Below are 24,728 nucleotides of genomic sequence, written 5' to 3' on the forward strand. Positions count from 1 at the left end.
ACTTTGAGACATATTTTGATAGAATATTTCCCTTCCTGTTTAGGTGCGGGGTATTACTATTAAGAACTTTCACAGCCAAATGGGATAAAGCAGCTTGCTTATTGATCCATTGCCCACACTGCCTTTTCCTTAGTGAGACAGACACATTTTTTTCTTCTTTTGTCCACTCTATAAGCAACCTCAGAAGAAATAGATTTTGCCATTACGCAAATCCATGGGAGTGAGACATTTTTGGGAGGCTCTTCGTATTCTGAAGACCGAATTGCACAAAGTTATTGTGTTAGTGGTCTCTAGGTATTTGCAGTGGGCATGGAAGCTTAGATCAAGAGTGGTTATTCCAAAGGTCTATTTTAACTAATTGAGATTAAGCCTATTCATAATACTATTTATTAAGAAGGTTTTGGGTTGGCACTGCTATGAGGACTTAGAATTGTAGTGTATTTTGTGTAGAAAACGAATCCCTGACAAATTGTAATATTTGTATTGATGAGATTTTAAACTTTGTATGAGTATTTATTGATTTTTATCCTGTCTTATTTATCTGATGTATTACTTTTACGGCTTTTAGCCAAAATAAAGTACATATATATAGGCATGAGTTAAGGGCACGTTGCTGGAAAAATGAGAGAATGGCAACACTGATATTGGAAAACAATAAAAAAAAAACAGTGGCTCAGCAAATGTATACATGTCCTCGCAAGAACAAGAAAAATACTTCTAGGGTATAGGGTGGTGTTAGAAATGAGAATAGCAGTGGTTCGCACCCTGCCCACGTAGGGATCTTCACTCTAGTCTAAGTAAGGGAGTCACACAGCTAAGATAATCCCTGCTTCACACCCTTGGTAGCTTGGCACGTGCAGTCAGCTTATCTCAGAGGCAATGTGTAAAGTATTTGTACGAAAACATTAACACAGTGAAAACACTACAAAAGTTCTCCACGCCAGTTTAGAAATAAAGCCAGTATAGACAATATTTATCTGAGTTAAACAGGACCAAAACAACAAAAATCCAACATACACAAGCAAAGATACAATTTTTCAAAGGTTAAATCTCAGTAAAGCTCTTAGAAACACAATCGCTCCAACTTGGGCTATTGCAACGTCTTGATGGAGATGCTCCTGGTCACGGAGTTGCATGGACCCCAGGTATAGTACTTTTGAAAAACGAAGAAACAAAGATGTTGCATGGAGCTAGGGAGGTGAGGCATAGCTGGATCCGGTGCGGCGTCTGTTCCTTACTGCTACAGAGGAAGTATGGCATTGGTTCCTTACTGCTAGGCAGAGGAGAGAGGCATAGTTTCCTAATTGTTTCACGGGAAGTGATGTGGTACCAGTGGTAACGCATCCATTCCTTACGACAAGACAGGGCCGATTACATTCCATAGGTCAAAATGCGAGGAGTCGCTTCACGGTGTCGCGATCACACCACAGGGACTGTGGCGTAGTCGGTTGTCACAGAAGTCGGTGACAAGTCACTCAGGACCTACGGTGTGGTAGGACTTCGGAGGTGTTGCAGCGGTGTCGAGCCTGCGGCATTGGTCATGATCGTTTTCTCTCAGGGAAGACCACTGTAGGCAGCGGCGTGGAGTCGGACAGCGGTGCCAGTTCCGAAGTCGCTCTGGAGTTGATGTGCTTGTTTTTTTTCTTGGTTTAACTGACTTCCAAAGTCCCGGGAACTGGATTTCAGACCTCTTGGCAAGTCAGGAGAGTCCAGGTGCTGGCAGATGAAGTCTTTGATGTACCTGAGACGTCTAACACTAGGAAAGTTCAGTCCAAGCCCTTGGAGAACCTTTGAAAGAAGTATCTAGCAAGCAAAATCCAGCCCTTTCACTCCCAGGACAGAAGTAGCAAGCAGCAGGCCAGCAATGCAACAAGGGAGAGTGTCAGTCTCACCTACACCATCCAGCTCTTCTTCCTGGCAGAATGTCATCAGTCCAGAAGGATTCTAAAGATGTGGTCTCAGAGGTCCAACACTTACACTTATTTCTGCCTTTGAGGTAGGCAAACTTTAAAGGAAAGTTTTTGTAGTACACACAACCCTTCCTTTCCTGCCCTGCCCAGAGACACTCCAGCAGGTTGGAGTCTGCTCTTTATAAGGACAGACACAGCGCTATTTAGGTGCAAGTGTCGGCTCTTCCTCCCACCACTCTATCCCAGGAAGATCCAGCAGGGCATACAGTGCACACCTCTGCTTCCCTTGTGTGACTGCCTAGAGTGAATTCACAAACAGCCCAACTGTCATCCTGACCCAGGCGTGTATTCCACAGACAGACAGACAGGCCCAGAATGGATAAGCAAGAAAATGTCCACTTTTCAAAAGTGGCATTTTCAAACTTACAACAAAAAAAACAACTTCACCCAAAGATGTCTTTTTAAATTGTGAGTTCAGAGACCCCAAACTCCCAATCTCTATCTGCTCCCAATGGTAAACTGCACTTAAAAGATATTTAAAGGCAGTCCCCATGTTACCCAAAGGGAGAGATAGGCCTTGCAATAGTGAAAAACTAATTTAGCAGTATTTCCCTATCGGGACATGTAAAACACACCAGTACATGTCCTACCTTTTAAATGCATTGTACCCTGCCAATGGGGCTGCCTTGGGCCTACCTCATGGGTGACTCCTGTAGTAAAAGGGATGGTTTGGACCTGGCAAATGGGTGCACTTGCCAGGTCGAAATGGCAGTTTGAAACTGCACATAAAGACACTGCAGTGGCAGGTCTGAGACATGTTTACAGGGCTATTCAGGTGGGTGTCACAATCAGTGCTGCATGCCCACTAGTAGCATTTGGCCATTACAGGCCCTGGGCAAACACGGTGCACTATACTAGGTATTTACTAGTAAATCAAATAAGCCAATCATGGAAAAACCAGTCACAATACAATTTAGACAGAGGGCACTTGCACTTTAACAGTGGTCAGCAGTGGTAAAGTGCCCAGAGCCCTAAAACTAGCACAAACTAAATTCAGCACAGGATCAAAACAGAAGGTCAGAAGCAAACAGACAGTGTAAACCCTACAGAAAGGACCATTTCCAACAAGCGGCATCATCAGCCCAGCCAGGCCTGCCCTTTGAAACTGCAGGTAGGGGGAGAGGGCTAAAGCCTTTTCTGCCCAATGAGCATTACATTCCTGGGATGCGCCCACTAAAACAGTGTGACCAAATTAGGTCCAAGAACCCTACATAAATATCCTGAAAACTTTTATAGATCTGCCCCACCTGAGAATACACTTGGCTCCCCCTATACTAAAACATAGAGGTTGGCAAGTGTTCCCATGCCCGAAAGTGGCAGATGATTTGTGAAAGGAACTAGTACTGGGGCAAATACCAAAGTATGAATATGTGCTTCTATAAACCTGGTGTAATGCACACTTTGGTGGTACTCTGAATAGATTTATGATAGAAAAGGTTTGCAGTCTATAGGCACATTGATTCTTTGAAGTGGAACTGTCTCGGAATAAATGAGGCAGGCAGAACAATATAGCAATGTCCATCAACATTGGACTGGAATTCTCAAAATGGGGCCATGGAGATGGCTGCCCAACTGTCGGTATTGCAAAAGATCTTATTTCTCTCAGTTTGTGGCCTGATTGCAGAGTGGTGGGTGCTCTTTTCAATGGTAATGATGGCTCTCTCCCCACATTGATAGATGGAGTCAGCACTACTTTTCTTGGCAGGCTCTTTTTAGGTCTCTGCTAGACAGCGCTTGCTCTGTCTGAGACATGTTATATGTACTTTGTGGGCTTCATCCCACCCATTGGCTTCTCATTTTCTGGCTCCATTGTTGCCCTTGTAGTCTTTCTTCCCATTTATCCATGACGTACATTTGTCATGCCTCTTCCTGTGTTTAGCCTTCCTGAAGAGAAGCAACCAAGTATTATATCAATCCACTGGTCACCATTTTAGCATCAGGTTTCGGAACTACAATGGTAGGGTCATACCAGACTGGTTGTTTGGTCACCGCAAAAGAAGGGGCTGGGGCCAGCCCACTCCTCCAAAGCTATGCAATAGTGTGAGACTGCGCAGCCCAGTGAAGAAGCTGCATGATACTCCTTATTTACGGTGATGAGGTAACAATGTGAACAGCTTCTGTTAATGGGTGCCTATTGACTGCAATGACCACTGTGCCACTGCTTGGAGCCTGCAGCAAGTGCTATGAGGCACAGAGAGGCTGTTGAGAATCAGTTTAGAATTAGCTCTGGTTGCATGGCAGTTATGATGATATGGTAAAGGTAGCCCGAGATGTGTGGCTCTTGGCAGGCCTGAGTATTTACCTTATGTACTACACATAATTCTAAAACACAAAAACTGCAGAAATCAATCGAATCAATTACTAGGAAAGGCCTGCGACTATACAGCTATTCTCCCTGACCTGGACCGTTGGCTCAATGAACTAGATAACCCTCTCCTGTTGCCCCTCCGTTCGATGAGGACCTACGTAATTAAATAATCTGTGAACTATGGTAACCTCATCATGGGCACTCTGCAAGAATTCACATCGGACACTTCCCAGTAATGTCCGAAGCATCGTACCCACCCTCTGAGTGAGGTCTGTTCTATATCAATAACCCCATTAAACCGAAATTACATTTTTCTTTCACAACAATCAAAAGCAGAGCAGCTCACACAAAGTTGTTTTCCCAACTAACTACAAATGCAGTCTGGTCACTCTTTATTACTACAAATTCAACCTCGTCGCTCTTTATTAGAGTGTGGTTTGTTGTGTAATAAAAGGGATTCCTGTTGTACAGCCTTGCTTTTTTAATCATAACCAAGCTGTTTCAGGTTAAGTTAGAAAAACGTAGAGTGGAGTTACATCCAAGCGCTTCTTGGTGTTGTGACAACCAGGAGGGAAAGGAGAGAGGGCTCCGGCTTATCAAAAGCTTATTTGAACCGCTAGCCCTTCAAAAGCGTTTTGAACCTCGGGCGTTGGGTTCCAGTCTGATCGAGGAAGGTAGAAAGTCCCATAAGATGGGTGGTGGGGGGCAGGACAGAGCTGCTTCTGCCCCCTGCTCTCTGTGCCTTGAACCAAGGGATCCTCAACTAGTTGTCAAGAGAGGATCAGAGAGTTCGGGTAGGAACATATCTCATAATTCTGCTTGCTACAAAGGCTGGAGCCTAGCCATGAATGGATTTATAAGTAATGCAAGCTGTTTTAAAAAGATGTCTCCCTATGACGGGAAGCCAATTAAGCTTTGTTAAGCTAGGAGAGATATGCTCATGTCTTTGCAGTTTACAAATTATCCTTGCGGTTGTATTTTGAATGACTTGTAGTTTGTGTAAAAAAAACAAAAAAAAAAAAAAAAGTTGGAGGGTGACCAAAATACTGGGAGTTTGCACAGTCCAAGCTGGACACAATTACTGCTGCAATATCCGTCCTCAAAGCCACGAGTGACAGAAAGGATCAACTTTCCTAATGGATTTCAATAGGGAAAACAGTTTGCCATAACTGCCTTGATCTTGTGGATAGTGGGCAGTTAAATGTCTACCATGATGCCCAGGCTTTTGGCAGAGTCTGCTGGGACAGGAGAGGCATCAAGCTCAGAGAGCCAGTCCTGTGATTACGAGTGACCATCTCAGCCTTATCTGCGTTTAGCTTGAGAGAGTTAGTGCCCATCCAGTCCCAAATGAACTTCAGGGTACATTGACATTCTTATTAGTATTGGGCAACAGCCTGAAGCCGTAAAATGAGCGGAGGGTCATTATCGTAGGTGTAGAATCTACAGCCACAACTAGCTAGGACTGAGATCAGTGACCAGATGTAAACATTAAACAGCAAAGTAAGTAATGCCTAGCCCTGGGGGGGGGGGGGTTGGGTGTGGGAGGGGGCACTGCCTTTCAGTTTGGTGTAACCTGAGCTTTGCTGCTTTCAATCCATCATCGAACCATGGAGCGTGTTTAGAAGAAGGCTGCGTCATTCGTGTATGTTCTGGGGTGTGTACATCATGGGCGAGCTTAATCCATTTAAAAAGAGCCCCAGAGAAGTCTGTTCAACAAAGAGGTTGGGGACTGGGCTGGTTTCACTGAGTGTATTGTCCATTTCCTCGAGTTTCACCTCGCTTCAGTTACAGAAGGTACTCGGGCACGCATTCCTCAGTGCAGTGCCGGTCCTAAGAAATGCTTCACATTTAATGAGGTGGTGATCTGGCCATATGCAAGGGAGGACCGACACTTTCTTGATAGGTGTTTAGTGTGACCATTCCAAATTGAAAATATGGCCCAAAGTAAGGGTAGGTCATTGGGACAGTTACATAATGATAAAGAAGGCATGAGGTCAGACAAGTCTTTGTCCATCAGATGGTTATATGAAGTACCAAGGCTGCATATTAATTCACAGAAGGAGTCAGTAAAATTGGGCATGCAGCTTGGTGGTCAATATACAACCACGCACATTAGACAGCAAGAGAGAAATGACGTTTTGACTGTCATAATGTCAACTTGAGGAAAAGTGGTAAGGATCACAACAGATGAGCTAAGGGTGCAGCAGGCGGTATTGGCAGCCCCTGATATTGAGCAGAGCCATGTGAAGGGCATAATAATTGATAGGTCAAACATAGGAGAACTGGACAGAGGAGAGAACTAGGTATGGTGGGGCCCAGAGAGCACACTGCAAGGGGAAGGTAGGTGTACAGGTAAGCCTGTCTCTCCACAAGGCCTCAGCAACCTATCGTTCAAGGAAATGACTGACCTGTTTTGAATTGTGAAGCTCCAAGTCCAAATAGTAAAGAAAATGGGCAGAGCCATGGCCCTGGTTCCGGGTGGACGCAGACGGGCTTGCCTTTGGTGTGCCTGCTGAGCGCATACACTGCTCTGCACATTTTATTGGGCTTCTAGTTGGCAGCCACAAAGAACTAGACTGCTGCTAACTTTTGCGATGGGGACCATATACACTCTAAACAGAGCAAGATAAAGCAGAGAAAAAAACAAACTTTTAAAACACAGTTAAAAAAATAGCCATGTGCCAAAAAATACAATGATTTAGTACCTCGGAGCGCTAATCAAACTCTCCTCCCTAGAGTTTACGCTACCCCGTACTACCACAGTCTTGAGACTGTAGTGGTTTAAACAATAGATGATATTACTGCCCATTTCACTTCAGCACGTTTTCTCACATCAAAACCTAATTTAAATGGTTACAGACATCCGAATTTATGATCTGCAAGGTGGACGTATAACGTGCACCAGGAACATCAACCTGATGGGTTGTACTAGTTTTTTTAATATTCTGTAACACCTTACATTCAAGACCTTTTTGTTGTTACATTTCTTTTTTCTATAATAGAGACCATCTTTTATTTCTCTTGTTTTTTAAGCAGACACCACTGACTACTACTTTATATGGCAGAGGTAATGCTGTTTTCGTATTCCAGAGTTTTATATGGGATGCTTCTTTCAATGAAATCTGGAGACTGGAGTTGTAACATCTAGCCGTGGGGTGTAATTTGTTGTCACACCAGTCATCACTCAGAATCTCTGAGTTCCCAACTCAGTCCAATGTAAACTATTGTCCAGTCTTATCAATCTCACAGACTTCACGTTGGGCGGTGCTCGCACAATGTCCCACAGAGGCAAGACTTGATTTTTAGGTCTCGCCGTCAGCTTTTGTCTGTGCTATTGTCAAATACCTGTTGTGTACAATACCAATGCTTAGCAATTGTTTGCATTGATAACTAATGTAGGAAGTCCTCAGTAGGTAACCAGGGCTTTGCCATTTAAATGAAGTTTGATGCGGTTTTCCCCTACTCTGATTTCCGGTCTTATCTGCCCCCCCTTGGCTCTTTTTTTACCATTTCAATTCGCTTTCCATATGGTCATTGATGGTCCCTTGATAATTTTCCGGTTAGGTTTAGTCTGTTTGCTGAAACTCTGTACTGAGAGTCTGCCCACACCCTATTGACCTCCCGATTTACCGGAAGTAAACCCTCCACCAGGACAAATCAATGTCCGGAGTAGTGGCCACCAATTGCTTGGGGGGCTTCTGATTTATGTCACGAAGGCACACCTTGTTGCTTGCCTTTTGTGCTTGGAAGTTATCTTGGATTTTGGATCCACTTTAAATTGAAGTTAAATATGGAGATTGCCTGACAGGGCTTCCTCTTTCCATCTGAGAATGTTAAAGAAATTGGTATCGCAAGGCCTATCTCACAGCTGATATTACTTTAATCCCTTCCTGGATTGTGAGACGGGCATTTATCTAGGTCTCCCACCTGCCCTCAAAGAAAGCTACAAAGCATGCCACAGGGGTTCGTTCATCTTCTGCTAGAACTCTAAGGCTATGCCATACTTGCATTGCATTGGTGACATAAGCGTGTTAAATTGAAGTCGCTCTGTAAAAGTGCATGGGGGAACTTTCTTCCGGAAAAAATTGTTGTGCTGTCGGAATTCAGACAGACGGTTTGAATTTAGCTTTCAGGCCTTGCACAATGTTAGTAGCTCTATTTGAATTATTTACATTCTTTTTTTAGGTTCAACGTGCTAGCGTTTTGATCTGTTGTAAGTATTGTGGGCTTTTAACCATGCCCATCATTTTCATTCACTCCTGGGATTGCCTTTCAAAAATTCACTTGATGTCATTGGTAAATGTTTTTCTTTTGTCCCGCCTTGAGGCCGTTTTTGTCACGCCTTGGAAACTGCCACTTTTGCATGGATTATTGCACGTTTGCCGATATACTTCAGCGTGGGTGAACTATTTTTTCTTTTGTCTCTCTCCTTCGTGCTGCATGGCAGTCATGGCGCTCACAACGTGAACAGGCACAACAGCGTGAACTCGATCTGTGGTACTGGAGTGCTGGTCACATTGTTCACATTTACTTAATTAGTAATTTCTTTTGGCTCTCCCCTTCAAACACTTTAAATTGGTAAATGCTTTACATAAAAAGGAAATCCTCATATTCACTGCACTCGGGGAAACTCGCCCATAATGCTTTGTAGGACATTACTTTTACAAAACATTTGTGCCCATAAATCAGCCTGTGGTAGTCCTAGGACAAGGGGACCACCACCTAATCGTTCAGCACGCCACACTTTCTGACTAGGTCATCTCTGGGTCCCCACAATAGGTTAATGAGGACCAAAAATACTGACCACTCCCACCTTTCAATGTCTTTTAATCGCTCTCATGGCTGGAACATTTGTTTTACAGCTTGGAATAACTTGTCTTTTAAGGGTCTTGTTTGTAATATCATTGCTATAAGCCTGCTACCCCTGAAAATGTGTAATGCATTACACCCTCTGGGGTCTAAATATGTGGTTACACTGCATTACTTTCTGCCATTTTCGTTTTATGTGGTTATACCCTCTAGGGGCTAACTATATAGTTACATAACAATGTTTCTTACAAATGCTCTTTTAATTGTGGTTTCCTCTAGGGGCTGTTCTAAGCATTACAGTCATATCAACAGTGGAATTATATGGCAAGAAATTACGAAATTATGAGGCAGGGTTGATCAGTTTATGTGGCAAGAAAAGTTGACTTATGAATTAACATAGCCAGTAGCCTAACTCCATCAAATGCCAGACCTATTGCAAATGCTTGTTTATCTTTTTAGAAATGTAGCCTCGACAACTGGGCACAGTAATTTAAAGCTTCCGTTTATGCTACAATAGAACATGCACAGTAGTTATTTTTTTTACTATCGTATGTATACATCTGCTACATTTAGATAACATTTTCTTTGTGTTCTTCCTTTGGTTTTGTGACTTAAGCTTGCAATTAAAACATAATAAAGCTCAGGACTTTAAGTGGGATGAAAAAAGTGTTTGGGGGCGTTGTCCGTTAAAGGGTCGTGGCCTATATAAGTAAGGGCGTTACTTAAACATGTATGATAAAATCCCCACAGAGTGCCACCGTACCCACACGTTTGTATAGAATCGCTCTGGCTTCAACCCCAATCGTGGCCCGTTATAAAGATTTGGATGCAGCTTACTCCAAAGTATGCCCTAATCAAGAGCAGCACACGACATGAAAAAAATACACAAACCCAACTTTCTGGAAAAAGCTGTCACTATTAGCTGGAAGCAAAATGAAGTAAGACTTGTCAAATACAAATAGGAACGTCATGTACCATACCATTTTTTACACTCACTGTTAAATTGATCACTGTATTTGAAGCTAGAGTTAAGGACATAAATAAAGGGCCCAATAAGGACCCATTTTCAAATCTGTTTTTAATTACTATCTGGTCTGAGATTCAGAGGGATCCGGCTCACTTAAAGCCCTGATAAAGCCATTGCTTCAGATTGCCAGCTCAGTTGCATTGCCTTTGTCCATGCTTGTTCTTTCAAGTGACTGATGACGAAGGGGCGCTTTTGTCGCACAGAGCACGTTCTAAAATGCCGAAAACAAATGCAGCAGGGAAGATCGTTTATTGGATTAATTTACCTAGTTCCTCGTGTTGACTAATACAAAGTTTGCCCTAAGGGACGACCTAAACACAGCTGAGAACTGCATCACACTGGGCGACCTTTGAATGTAATTGACTGTGTCAAATGAACTGCTGAGTCTAAGCTAGTTTATACATGACTACTTTCTAAAAAAAAAAAAAAAAAAAGCTTTTGTAATGCAATGGGTGTTGTGTTTGCTCAAGTTAGAGCTGTTAGCATTGTAAATTCCTAACTGGACTTTTCTTGCCACATAAAAATGAAAAGTAAAACAGTTGACGTAAGTCGCCATGGCCGCCATGAGCATGAACTCGAAGGAGAGAAGGAAAAGGAAGTTTGCTCGCAGTCAAACATATCGGCAAACGTGCAATTATTCATGTAACAGGGTCGATGGACAAGGCGGTAACAAAGCAGCCCCCAGGAGGGACAAACGTAAAGCATTTACCAATGGTAACAAAGGATTTTTGAAAGGCGAGCCCATGAACGAGTAATAGTGATGGCTTTGCTATGGGTGTGATTAAAAGCCCACAGAGATTACAACACCTCAACGCTCGACCTAAAAATTACACTGAACGTTTTTCAGTAATTGCACCACGGCTTCATTCATGAAAACTTGCGTCGAGGAAGCTCCAGTGTCTCTTAGAATTCTGGGTACTTGTTTTCTACCAAGAAAGCGTACACCGCATCCTGTTTTTAATGAAGACTCTGGAAAAAATTGCAACCTTGGGTAACTAGTCTGAATTAAAAAGGGTGTTTTTTTGTTTGTTTTTTTGTTTGTTTTTTTGTTTGTTTTTTTGTTTGTTTTTTTGTTTGTTTTTTTGTTTGTTTTTTTGTTTGTTTTTTTATCCACATTTATTCCTGTGATCGATCTTTGTGTGATGTTTTATGGTATTATGTTGAAGTTAGTTTCAGTTCTAAAGCAGTTTGGATAAATGGATATAAAGTACTCTGTTGCGTTTCTATGGTCTGCTGTTTGTGTTTCAAAACTCATAAAGTGGCATAATAAAGGGTGAACCTCTAGGCTACATGGAACGGGAATCAAAGCTGTCAAGTCTACTCTTTTCGATGCCCTTTAATTGAGTTGCCTCAAGAATTAAGAAGGGTTGTCCTTTGCAGGGCTATATCCTGGGGGCTGCAGCTGGGTCACTATATGCCCTGCACTTTCCAGGACCCTCACAATCCTTAAATTAAATTTATTTTATGCTTTGTAAATCTGCCGTATTAGTTAATAATGAGGGAGGTTACATGGCCATACCACTAGATGACGCCAGATGCTGTATTTTTTTGTGTTAAGACTTTTATAAGTAGGCACTTTGTCATCCCCACATCAAGGGTGTATAAGTGCTGCTAGCCCCCTTGTGCCATTTAGCACATAATAAAAGGAAGTCGACGAGACTGATATTCTGTTATCCGAGCTGCTGGTGTGGGGGTAGAAACCTGTCTTACTACAAATGTAATTGGCCCACCTGAAGGCAAGTCACTTCCACAGGAAGGTGGATGGCTGATGATTAACTTTAAAAACAAACGCAGCTTTTTGTTGGTTTGTGGCTAATACAGTTGCTCAGTGGCTCCCGGTTTTGACGGTTCGACCCAGTGGTTGTTGGATTTGTATGTAACCCTCACCTGGCGGCTTCCTTTAATTGGTGCTTTTCTTGTGAAGAATAACTAAAGATGCTCCTCCTCTTAGACTCTTGGGAGCTGTGGGTTTAGCTCGACCAAGAGGAAGCGGGAACCCAGCTGTCAGTTCTTGGTGTATTTTAGGGAAGTGCTTTGTTTCCATCCTTTAGGCGATAGTGCCTTGTGCAGTGCGAGGGACGGTTGAATCGTCCGGCTTTAACCAGGTCTTGTGAAATGATTCAAAGTTTAATGGAAATATAATATTTGATTTAGTGCGTCTGTAGGGTTTGTTTCACCAGACATGTGGGAAGCCGTGACACTGTGTATTTTCCACACAGATTAGACTGTGTAGATTAACAACGTAATTCCAAAGTAAACTCGGACCTGAGCCTTCCTCTTCATCTTTTATTGGTATTTAGCCACCTAATTCGCATATCAAAAAAGGTATACTGTGTCAGGATCGAGATTGGCTGCAGTTTCCAGTCTCTGTTGTGAAGAGTGTGTATGGCAAAAGTCCTAGATATTGGGCAGCATTAATAGGGCTACTTGCGGGATGCCACTGTTCCGCTGACCTAGAGATCCACTGTAGCCTGGTAAAGATCTACATGGGACAATGCACCTTCTGCAGAAATCTATGTTGAGCATTCAGTTTAAAGACTCTGTTCGCAGCAAGATACTGCAGCCCTTCCTCTGCATAATTTCACTATTGTTTTATAGTATTTATTTATTTGGCGGTGGAAAAAAATACATTCATTTGGTTAATAGCACAACTGGTTACATACAAGACTCGGTGACAGAATTGCATAAAGCATTATTTTACTTATTTTCTTCAATGGTGTCAGAGACAGTTACCTGAATTGTAGCATTTGCTCTGGTGTCATTGGTGGAGTAATGAGCTCTTTACCTATCAATCAATCAGAATTTATAAAGCACGGCTAACCACCCAATAGGGTATCAAGGCGCTTACAGGTCCCGCAGCCTTATTCGAATAGCCAGTTCTTGAGGGACATTCAGAATTCCGGAAGAGAGGTGATGGTCCAAAGGTGTGTGGCGAGGCTGTTCCAGGTTTTTGATGCAATGTGAGAGAAGGAGCGTCCTCCACTTCTGATTCGGTAGATGCGAGGAGTATGGGCAAGTGAAAGGAGGCAGAGAATAATGTTCTCAGCGGTTAATGGATATTCAAGCGGTGGTTAACGTATGTGGTTGCTTGGTTGTGTACAGCCTTGTGTGCGTGGGTAAGCAGCTTGAATTGGTATCTCTTCTATACGGGGAGCCAGTGGAGTTGCCGGAGGTGAGATGTGATGTGGGTTCGACAGGGAAGACCATGGATGAATCTGGCTGCGGCGGTCTGTACGGTGTGAAGTCTGTAGGAGATGTACAGCGATTCCTATGTAGAGGGTGTTCCCATAGTCTTGTCGATGAGGGTCTGTATCACGGTGAATGCCACGTGTAGGAGTAACCACTTAAATATCTTACGTAGCATGTGCAAAGTGAGGAAGCAGGCGGAGGAGATGGCGTTGATCTGTGATTTCCTGGTGAACTTTGTGTCAATAATGATTTTGGGGTTTTGGAATGGTCAGAGGGTACTTTTGCAGCTACTGCAACTATTACAGTTGTTTTGTATATTTTTCTTTCTGTGCCCACTTAAGACTATTTTTTACAAATGCACATCTAGCTGGTATTTCTCCAGGTAGGATGAGATGTGTGCCGTAGCATATATATGTTGTTCAGAAGAGAGTAAGTATCCAGTGAAGCTGCTAGTGAAGTAGAGATCCTCTGGGTCTGAGTTCACAGTCCAGTAACAACTGTGGTAGTTGGTAATGGGAATGCAAAGATAAGTCTGCATGTCAAGAGCAGTTAGTGTCTCACCAGAGTACAATATGGTCGATGTACTTTGCTGCTTGGCTGCTTAGTTTAGCAGCAAAGGATTGTAAGTTTACTTGGTTTTCCCATGTTTTCGGAGGAGCAGGTGGTTGGTCTGTACTCAAAGATTGCCTGTGGGCCTCAAGAGACTGTAGCTCTGCTCCTCAAAGAACCTGCCTTATAGGTTTTGCTGCTTGAATTTTGGTGGTCGTTTGTGCATGTGTTGGGTATTTGGAGGTCTTTACTTAGTAAAGAACCATCCTCTGCATGATCCTGAGCACTTGCTCAAGATGGTCTTGGGCGTGGACGAAGAGGGCTTTGAGTTTTATTCTGCACTACATTCAGAGTCAATGCTTACTAAGGTGTTTTGGTCAGCCTCAGCTTTTCTGTGGTGAAAGATTATTTGGCAGACTGATATTGTGCTTTTTGGATCCTTGCTTTGAGATTTTTGTGTTGGCCAGGGCAGACAATGTAGCAGTTGCCAAGGTGTTCCATGAGTAGAGATTGTGTGTTGGGCAGATGAAAGGATCCAGGGCTTTTAGCAATCTCACAATGTTGATGTTTACATGGAGGGGCTTTTTCCTTTTCTTAGCTGCATAATAAACAACAGAAATATTATAGAAATCCACTACAAAAGGCAAAAAAAGAATTAACACATAGCTTCATAACCCTATAAGAACTGGAGTCACTTGGTAATCTGTCCTACTACTACACCTAGTGTATACAAGATTCTGATTGCATGCTTTTCCTGTATTATTCCCAGTGGTACCGGGGCAGAGCAGGCCACTCTTACTCTTTCATAGTTACCTATGTTACCAGTTCCTCCTGCAATTAAAGGCTGTTAGAAATGGGGTCTCTAGTTGGCAGTCGGTAGGGACCCATGCTCTAGTCAGGATAAGGGAGATACCCGCTCAGATAACCCCTGCTCACCCCCTTGGTAGCTTGGCACGAGCAGTCCGGCTTATCTTAGAAGCAATGTGTAAAGCATTTGCACATAACACAGTAATAAGTGAAGACACTACAAACGGACACCACACCAGTTTTAGAAAAATAGCTAATATTTATCTATATAAAACAAGACCAAATACGATAAAAATCCAACATACAGTAATAAAAAATATGAATTCCGCAAGATTTACTCAAAAATGCAGTTCCTTGAAGTTGATAGCTCCACCTGGGGCTATCACGGCATTGTGATCAACAAAACTAACAGTTCAGGCCGGCCACAGCGTTGCAGGCCAGCTACGGTTTCAGGAAGACCCACAAACAGTCCCTTGGATTTGCAGGGTGTCGTGATCCTCGCGGTGAGCTCCAGAGAGCGGCGTCGCTGACGACGCAGTGTCGGTTCCGGAGTCGGTGCAGGAGTCGTCAGGCCCTTGAGGTCACACGCGTTGCGGATCGAACTCCAGGTTGATGAAGTCGGGTGCGCCAGTGTGGATGGCGTGGGGGCAGTGGAGCGAAGCGGGACAATGCGATGTGCAGTGCCCACAGGTCACAGTGCAGGCAGCGGCTCAGTGACTGCGTCCAGCGGCGTCGGTGAAACCAGGGCTGCGGTGTGAAGCGGGTCGGTGCGACGTGCGGTGTCCACAGGCCACAGTGCAGGCAGCATCGGCGTCGTTGCTGAAGCGCTGTCGTCGGTAGGCCCATGCCAGTGGGATGGGACGGTGCTTCATGACCCTCATGAGCGGTGTCCACAGGCCACGGTGCAGGCTGGATGCCTGGTGACTACACAGGAGTCGCTGGTGCTGGCAGAGGTGGACCGGGGCTGCAGTGCAGGACGGGACGGTGCTTCGTTTACCTCACAAGCGTGTCCACAGGCCACGGTGCAGGCAGCGGCACCGGTGTCAGCAGGAGCAGCATCGTCGGGTATGCCCAGGCTGCGGTGTGAGCAGGCAATGCCAGATTGCGGGACCCACAGGTCGCGGTGCGAGCTGCGGCTTGGTGATGTCGTCTGATGATGGCGTCTGGGACACCAGGGCCGCGGTGCTGAGCGGCGCAGTGCGTCTCCGTGTGGCGTTGGCAGGTCACGGTGCAGGCTAGCGGTGTCGTTCGCCGCGTCGTGGTGGTTTCTCCTCTTCAACAGCACAAAAGAAACAGTTCCCAGTGCTGCAGTTTGAGGAAACTGAAGTCTTTGGTGTCCCTGAGACTTCCAACAGGAGGCAAGCTCTACTCCAAGCCCTTTGAGAACTTTCTCAAGCAGGATACACAGCAAAGTTCACCCTATGCACTCTTTTCAGGCAGAAGCAGCAACTGCAGGCCAGTCCAGTAAAGCAGCACGGCAAAGTGACATTACTCTTCCTTCAGCTCTTCTCCTTGCAGAGGTTCCTCTTGATTCCAGAAAGATTCTAAAAGTGTGGGGTTTTGGGTCTTCTTCTTATACCCAGTTCTGCCTTTGAAGTTGACAAACTTCAAAGCAAAGTCTCAAGTGTTTGCAAGATCCTTCCTTGTCCAGGCCAGGCCCCAGACGCACACCAGGGGGTCGGAGACTGCATTGTGTGAGGGCAGGCACAGTCCTTACAGGTGTGAGCGACCACTCCTCTCTCCTCTCTAGCTCAGATGGCTCATCAGGATATGTAGGCTACACCCCACCCCCCTTTTGTGTCATTGTCTAGAGAGGTGCAAAACAGCCCAACTGTCAAACTGACCCAGACAGACAATCCACAAATAGGCAGAGTCACAGAACGGTTTAAGCAAGAAAATGCCTACTTTCTAAAAGTGGCATTTTCAAACAGACAATTTAAAAACCAACTTCACTAAAAGATGTATTTTTAAATTGTGAGTTGAGAGACCCCAAACTCTACATTTTTATCTGCTCTCAAAGGGAATTCGCGCTTTAAGGATATTTAAAGGCAGCCCCCATGTTAACCTATGAGAGAGATAGGCCTTGCACAGTGAAAGCCGAATTTGGCAGTATTTCACTGTTAGGACATATAAAATACACTAGTATATGTCCTACCTTAACCATACACTGCATCCTGCCCAAGGGGCTACCTAGGGCCTACCTTAGGGTGCCTTACATGTAGTAAAAGGGAAGGTTTAGGCCTGGCAAGTGGGTACACTTGCCAAGTCGAATTGGCATTTTAAAACTTCAGACACTGCAGTGGCATGTCTGAGCCATGTTTACAGGGCTACTACTGTGGGTGGCATAACCAGTGCTGCAGGCCCACTAGTAGCCACTTGATTTACAGGCCCTGGGCACCTCAAATGCACTTTACTAGAGACTTACCAGTAAATCAAATATGCCAATCATGGATAAACCAATCAACAGTACACTTAACACAGAGAGCATATGCACTTTAGCACTGGTTAGCAGTGGTAAAGTGTCCAGAGTCCTAAAGCCAACAAAAATAGGTCAGAAAAAAATAGGAGGAAGGAGGCAAAAAGACTGGGGATGACCCTGCAAAAAGGGCCATTTCTAGCAAGGGCTACTACACCCTTCTTGCTCTTAAGAAACCGAACATCCCATACTGCGCTATGAATCAGTTGCCTTGACCACTGTACTTTAACTGTTTCTTGACTGCCCAGTAATCCCTGTATTAGTTAAACAATGTGGAGAAAACAAAAGATCTTGTTCACAAGCAGTACACAACTGGTGTTCCACAACATTTCTTTGATTATCAGAGAGCATCACCAGATTACGTACTGTTCACCATTTCAAACCCTGCGACTTCACAGAATCAAACTAATTTATGCACCAAAAATGGTCCTCCAAATTTGGAACCAGTTTTGCTCCTTTTAGCACACATTCTTTCCACCAATATCCATAAGCCTGCACAAACATTGATCATATGGGCCCTGAATCTTTCATTACGATAGGTCTTTTTTTTTACTCTGGTAATCCAGAACTCCTTTTTTTTTTTTTTTTTATTTATTTTTTTTACTTTTTCTTACACTCTCCAAGTCAGTCAATATTTGCTTCTCACAGCAGCATGACTCCTCAGCCATGTGGATTTCAACACGATACTGGCATTACCTCCCCAACCTATCAACAAAAACTAAATTTTCCTCATGCCACATTTCAAATCCTCTTTTGGTTTTATAGCTTCTATGATGATTCAGAGCTCATTGTAATCGACAGAACCTGTTAGCAAGAAAAGACAAATTTAATTTACTGTCAATCATTTTCATTTGATACACACAGTACCTGCTCCAAAAAGTGATTGTGCTCTTGATGGACCACTGTAAATATAAATATGTTGTCTTGAAAGGCTTGCAATCCTTCGACCAGCTTAAGTTAAAAGTGTATCAGCTTTTGGAGAACTACCTGCAGAGGCAAGGCCGAAAGGTATTCATAAATACTAATAATGCACTATATGGTGTGCTTAAGGTGGTAAATATGTGTGACTGTTTCTAGAGACATTTGATAGTAAACTGCCTTCAAGTCTACTGTAGTAAAAATGTTTGCCATCCCTATCAATGCCAACATTTCATCTGTTTTCAGGAATGGGTGGCAGAATATGACTGTTCTTATTTTAGGGAGTGGAGACCCACACACAAACGTATGTGGCTACATTTTAAAATGTTTGTAGCTTAAACAACTGCAGAAACCCATTCCGATACATACACAGTCTCAGTGATGCCCTGTTGCCCATGTTTATCTAGGTGTGGTTTACATTTCTTCCAACACTGAGTGGTACTTTTCTCAGCTTATGCACCCACTTCAAGGTAATTTTGTATTCAAACCCTTTTATGCTGCCCGTTTCATAAGAGGCTACTCGCCACATTTGTGCAAGATACTGTTCAGATTTTCAGAATCATGTTCTGCTAACATGTCAGGAGTGGCATTTCTGGCTTCTGTATCATCCCTGATTCATCTACCCCCTAAATATCTGCAGTTTTCTACAGCATACACTTTGGTTAAAATCTTAAGATCTTCGAGTAGTAATGTAGTTTGAAATAAAATCCAACTGTATTAATCTTCTACTCCCTATTGACCAGTAGTTCTCAAACTGTGCGCTGCTGCACCCTGGTGTACCACCAAACTCAGCGCCGTGATCACTACAAAACTATTAATGCTGAATACATTATTTATTCAGCAAAGAAAATTTGGAGATCGTGTCAAGCAACTGCAGTTCTTATAATAGCCACAGGATGGCAGTATTAGCACACATCTAAGGTCTTGGGAACAGCTGGCCCATTCGAAAGCTGAATTATCTTTAACATAGAAAGGCAAACTCGCAACATATTCTGCGAGAAACAGATACGCATATCTGGAAGTGTTTTCAAAAGTCCCCCGATGGAGCTCACAATTTGCCGTCCTGGTGTATTTTAAGAGATTGATGGATATCTGGGAGGAAGTATGTTGTAGATGTTGCATGAACAGTTTTAAAATAATTGTATTCCTCTATTCCCAGTAAATTCCTTGCTTTCCAGATCAATATCATCTGATGACGTTCAATTTTTTTAAGAGGATTGTTTTTCAAGATTTCATAATACTGGTGGTTCCTCTGTTGTCTCCGTGCCGCCACCAAATACTGTAGTTGCATCATTATAATTGCTGAAGGACAGCTTTAGTTCCACATAATCTGTGTTTCCCTATTTGTAAGCCACTTCATCCAGAAAACAAGCCCAGTTTTTCAGAAGAATGATAATCCTGCCCTACACACTCGAAGGTGACTTGGGGCCAGATGTACCAAAGGGTTTTACCCATTCTCTGTCTATGGGAAAATGTGTTCGTACATATGGCCCTTAGTTTTGTTTTCACTGTTGCACTCTCTACCCTTTGCCATAATACAGTTGATATTTAACACCAGGACTCTTTTGAAGTAGTGAAACATGCTGGTCTTACCATGTTTTTTACATTCAGTTCTGCGTTTGTAATAGTCAATCTGGCCTTTAAATTACCAGTTTATCTGGCTTACCTCTTTAACAAATCGTGTGGTATCATTTTGATTCCAGAATGTATGCAGTAGGGGTTCACATATGTCCTGTTTCAGAATCTGGTGGTGTATAGAACCTCAAGCTGCCAAAATTGCATTTGGCATTTTAATGTATTTACTTTACTTTACTTTACTTTCTTCTCTCTGTGAACTGATGCTGTATTAGCCATCGTTATATTCAGTGCATGCTACAAGGCTGATGAATGAGCATTATAGTGCATACTGTGCAAGAGCAAAATACATTACTAACAGGCAGGTAAGTCAGTGGTTGAAATGGGCTATGTTGTGCAGCATTCCATGTGTTTTGGGGGGCAGAAGCAAAATTTCAATGACACCACAGACTAATAATGGATAAACAGGACTGACAGCCCCTGAAAGTATGTATATTACATATTTTTGTGTTTATTACAAACAAATGGTTGTGGTAATGCCTACCCTAAAACATTCTTGGGATTGACTAATTAAATGATGCAGTTTCTCCTTATCCAGGAGGGGTGTCCAGTACACTGTCAGATCCAGACTTAGACACATCTTGATCGAGAATATGGTCTCAAAGCAGAAACTCATCGAGCCATATAACAGCTCCTTTTTTTGTTGCAGTTTTATATAGAGCAAATTCGACCCTCCCACCTGCCAAAAAGTCATGTAAAGGGGAGCCGCGGCCAATTGGTCCAGGGAGCCGTGGGTCAATAAAGGTTTGGGGACCACTGTAAATATAGACTACAACTCTTGTGTTAGATTTCGCTTGTTTTTAACCCAAAATGCTCTGAAGATTAAACCTGAAAGCATGGTGACTGGTGAACCAGAGTCAGCCATTATTTCTCTTTTTGGGTGCAGGGACAGATGTTTCATCCTCTAATTCCACTGTTAAAATTAAATGAGACATCTCCTATTCCACAGTACTTTCCTCACTGTTAATGTTACTAACACTAATTTGTTCTGCACTTGCACAACATACTCAGATAAAATGACCAACCTTCTGGCATCTGTTATTACATCTTTTCTATAGCAGAGTAGTTGGGACCAATACCCATCTGACTCGTAGAATCACACCTGAAGCAAGATGCATTATTAAACAAATCATTTCCTTGTTCTTTTCAACAATTTCCATTTCACACCCAACCTTGTTTACAGCACTCGTGCTGTATGAGCTATTTGTTCAATGACTCCAGCTAGGTCATGCACAGGCTACAGCTGACCTTCGATCCTCTTAACAGTTTTGGTAGCTTTCTCGAACGATGGATTTGTACTACATAATGCACTTTAGTGCACTCCTCTTGAATACCAATTCATCACAATTTGGTCTGTAATATATTGATCCATGCTTTTCTCCAAATCCATGTAATTTCAAAAATACGTAGAAATGGCACATGCTTGTCTGTCGTTTCAGTATTCAAATGCTTTCTTGAATAAATATTGTGTCTCATCTGTAAAATATTTCTTCAACAGCTTTACCATTTCTACAAATGCATCCCATCTTCTGAAATATTCCCGGGTGAACGTTTTCATGTAAGTGGTCAAAGACCTTTTAGGTTTCAGTGCCCTAGCAGTTGAACAGCAAAGCACGTTTTCTTCCTGGTTCACATTTCTTTGCATTGATAGCCACTAAATAGTTCTCAATAACACAGTAGCACTGCTTCCATTTGTTTTACTAGTTTGGCACGGCACTCTAACAAATAGAGAAATTCCTATGTGCTATTGTTAGGAGCCATACCCTATTGTCTTCAGCTGTTAACAACTCTAAACTTGGTTATAATTTTTAAAAATCCTTACCAGTTTTTTTTATGAGTAAACTGTTTTATAATACTCCCCTCCCCACGTTGTTATTTAAAACTGTATCTTGTGTTCTGCATCAGATGTGCACAGCAATCTCCTTTAGAGTTGGGTAATACCAGGCTACTATTTGTTTTTCCCTGTGCACACTGTATAACACTGTGACTGTGTGGGCCGATTGCTTGTACACAAAAACAAACAAAATGGCACCATACCCACCAACACTGCATGCTTCACTTTTCAAGTATTTGTGAGTGACACATTACAGCAACATCATATATATGATTGCCACATTCCAGTCACTCTTTACTGGTGCTGTGAAGTATGTGTGGCCGAACAAATATATTTGAGTTGTATTATGTTTGCCGTTAGTTGAAGTAGTTATTGGAGTTCACTGCCCCGCGACTCAGCACACCACACCACTCCACGCCACTGCACTCTACGCCACTCTACATCATTTCCCTCTGTCACTTTATGCTGCGCCACTCTATGCCACTGCACTCTACACCAATGCACTTGTATGCCACTCTGCTTGACAACACTTGCACTCAACTCCAAATGGTTGCCAACTTTCTGAGAACTGGAACAGTAATGCTTCGCAAGTATGCTGCTGTAGAGAGATAATAGCAAATGCCTTGTAACTCTGCACAAGAAATGTATACAACTGGACTCTGCCACTTCACCCCACGCCTCTCTACTCTTCTCTGAGCCATTCTACTGTATGCCAGAAATCCCGAACCCACTCTACTCTGCATCACTGCACTCTATGCCACTACTCTTTACTCTGTACCGCTCCACTCTATGCCACTTCACTCTACTCTGAAACAATCTACTGTACGCCACTGCACACTATGCTACTGCACTCTACTCCACTCTGTGCAGTTCTGTGTACAGCACTGCATTCTACACTGTGCCACTTTACTCTAACCCACTGAAATCTACGCCAATGCACTCACCACCACTTTACTCAAAACCAATGCATTCTACACCACTACACTCTATGCCACTATACTCTACAACACCCTACGCCATTGCACTATACACCACTGCACTGCGCGCAGCACCTTTCTACACATTGCACTCTGTCAGAGCGCTCTACGCCAACTACTCTGCACCGCTGCACTATGTGCCACCATACTCTAAAACAGTCAACTGCACCCCATGGTACGCCACTCTGCACCACTGCACTGTGTCACTCTACTCTGCGCCCCTTTGCTCTGCAAGACTGCACTCTCTGCCGTTTAACTGACCACTGCTCTACTTTGCACCACTGCTCTACTTTGCACCGCTGCTCTCTACGCCACTGCACACTCTGCCACTTTACACCATTGCACTCTACACCACTCTATTCTACTCTGCCCCAGTCTACTCTATGCCACTGCACTCTCCTCTGCACCACTCCACTCTACGCCCCTCCACTGCACTCTACACCACTACACATCACTCCATTCTAATCTATTCTGCACCATGCCACTGCACTCTACACCACTCCACTCTACACCACACTTGTGCATTCTACACTGCACCACTCTACCCTGAAGTTCTCCACTCTATAGCAGTTCACTCTACTGTGAAACAATCTACTTTTCACCATTGCACTCTAAGCCACTCTACCCTGTCATTGCAGTGAATGCTAATGCACTCTACACCAATTTACTCAAAATCAATAGCCTCTATCCCATTCTGCTCTGCACCCCAGCACTTTATGCAACTTCACACTAGACCATTCCACTCTACTCTGACACTACACTCTGGGTCCAATGCCACTCTACAACACTAATCCACTCTGACGTTCTATGCAACACCCTTGATGCCACACCATGCCACTTTAGTACACTCTGTTCTGCAACCCACTTCTCGACTCTATGCCTCCCTACTCTTAAAGTATATACCACTCCGTTCTCCGCCACTCAGCTCTAGTCTGCCACTATGCCACTCCACTCTACAACACTACTTCACTCAGCACCCTCCACACCGCTTCACTCTGCTCTACACCTCTTCACAACACTCTATGCCCCTTCACTCTGACACTCTACTCCATTCTGACACTACTTCACACCACTCAATTCTACAACACTCTGCGCCCTTCCACTCTGACACTCTACTCCGCACATAACACTCCACACCATTCCATGAACCTCTACTCCATGCCACTATACTCTACACCACTCCACTATAAGACACTCCATCTCAGTCTCCTGTAGCCCACTAACTTTTAGCCATGCTGAACAGCAGCCATGTTGGTGTACAACATGGCTAAGACATATTGGCAAAGCCAATAGCTCTTGCATAGGCGCGACCTATTGGTTTGCCAGTCATCATGTATGTGTAGTGCCTCAGTTGTCTGGATGCTTTCAAGGTGGTGTACAGTCTTGTGATTTAATTAAGCATCTTTGGTTGGTTGATTAAACGTATGCGGCAAAGATTTGTTTGCAGTGCATGATAATTATTTACTTTAATTATGGTTACTTATCAGCTAGGTGCAGTTGGTCAGGCTAGACCAGCACGGCTTGTACGCATACCAAGGCATCAGGCTACTGGGCGTACCTTAGATGATTGATCATCGATCTTGCTCTAGTATCCTTTTTCTGATTAAGAGTTGATAAATTAAGAATACGTGGATGATTGGTTTTTCATCATTACAAAATCGAAGCTATTATGTGGCTGATCTATACTTCAACAATTAAATTTTGAAGCACTTCCAGAACTAGATCGGTCAGTTTTGCTGATGACCAACCAATGAATATTGTGCTCAGACCGCCACTTTCACCGTCCTGATAAAGACCGGTAATTATTGAGAGCGTTGAAATGCCGTTGACAATTATGGCAACCAACATGAAACCACACAATTTTTCGTGGAGTTATATATGCATATGGATGTTGAAGTTTTGGTTATTCTGCAAAATGACTTTAGAAGTCTGTTGCAGTGGTTCATTTAAAGCTGTTTGGCGGCAGTTGTGTTTATCACTTTGCCCCCTTTGATCACTTTTCTCACTGAGAACCTTTTTGTTGCATTTTGATAATTGTACCAATTTATAACTGATTGAATGATCTGGTGATGTATCGGCACAATCTGTTTACATGGCTTGTTGTTATTCTCTTGTTAATTGTTTACATGGACTAGTGATTATACCATGGGAATTGAAGAAAGTTTTTCTATTGAAACTTCGTAGGAGCATTGTTGGCGTTTATAATGGTGTGTAGAAAGGATTTACAGT

The 24,728-nt window shown here is 43.3% G+C and overlaps 1 protein-coding gene across 4 annotated transcripts in view; it reads left to right on the forward strand.

Annotated features, from left to right (window-relative positions):
* ELMO2 (engulfment and cell motility 2) overlaps positions 1–24,728 on the forward strand; it is a 334,163-nt gene that overhangs the window by 56,632 nt on the left and 252,803 nt on the right. For 2 of the 4 annotated variants that reach the window (XM_069243483.1, XM_069243486.1), the window contains exon 2: positions 21,187–21,246. The exons of the other annotated variants lie outside the window; for them this stretch is intronic. The gene's annotated coding sequence lies outside the window, so the exon portion shown is untranslated. The remainder of the gene's footprint in view (positions 1–21,186; positions 21,247–24,728) is intronic. 4 annotated transcript variants of the gene reach the window in all.

The sequence above is a fragment of the Pleurodeles waltl genome, chromosome 7, assembly GCF_031143425.1.
Source record: "Pleurodeles waltl isolate 20211129_DDA chromosome 7, aPleWal1.hap1.20221129, whole genome shotgun sequence".
Lineage (NCBI taxonomy): Eukaryota > Metazoa > Chordata > Amphibia > Caudata > Salamandridae > Pleurodeles > Pleurodeles waltl.